At 38.3% G+C, this 700-nt stretch overlaps 1 non-coding gene across 1 annotated transcript; it reads left to right on the top strand.

Annotated features, from left to right (window-relative positions):
* Nucleotides 1–209: 209 nt before the first annotated feature.
* Nucleotides 210–316, top strand: LOC121228774 (small nucleolar RNA R71). The gene has a single exon (XR_005926349.1). It is a non-coding gene; the product is annotated as a small nucleolar RNA R71 (small nucleolar RNA).
* Nucleotides 317–700: the final 384 nt, after the last annotated feature.

Here is a 700-nt window from a genome sequence, read left to right as displayed (position 1 = left end):
CCGAATCGACGTTAAAAACACAGGCTGTTTTTGTTAGTTTTGTCCTCATAACTTGCCACTGATAATTATTCAGTGACATCTCTTCTATAAATTCATAAGCATCCTCAGGTGTCTTATTATTGATAGTTCCATCAGCGGCTGCGTCAATCATTTGTCGAGTCAAAGGATTCAGGCCATTATGAAACGTTTGAACCTATAGCCAAAGTGGTAACCGATGGTGAGGGCACCTTCTCAACAGATCCTTATATCTCTCCCACGCATCGTATAGTGTTTCTAAATCGATCTGCACAAAAGAGGAGATATCATTACATAATTTGGTTGTTTTGGCCGGCAAAAAATATTTTAATAAAAAAATTTCAGACATTTGTTCCCAAGTAGTGATTGACCCTTGTGGTAACGAGTTCAACCATTGTTTAGCCTTATTCCTCAACGAAAAGGGAAACAGCCGAAGGCAAATGTCATCGTTAGAAACGCCATTGATTTTAAAAGTGTCACAAAACTCTAAGAAATTTGCCAAGTGAGCATTGGGATCCTCGTCCTGCAAACCATCACACTGAACAAACTATTGGATCATTTGAATGGTGATAGGTTTCAGTTCAAAATTATTTGCAGCAACAGCAAGCCTAACTATGCTCGATTCTGTTCTTGTTAAAGAAGGTTTAGCATAATCATACATAGTACGTGGAGCAGGATTTTGATT

The sequence above is a fragment of the Gossypium hirsutum genome, chromosome A04 (genome assembly GCF_007990345.1).
Source record: "Gossypium hirsutum isolate 1008001.06 chromosome A04, Gossypium_hirsutum_v2.1, whole genome shotgun sequence".
NCBI lineage: Eukaryota > Viridiplantae > Streptophyta > Magnoliopsida > Malvales > Malvaceae > Gossypium > Gossypium hirsutum.
This window is presented reverse-complemented; position numbering and strand designations above follow the sequence as displayed.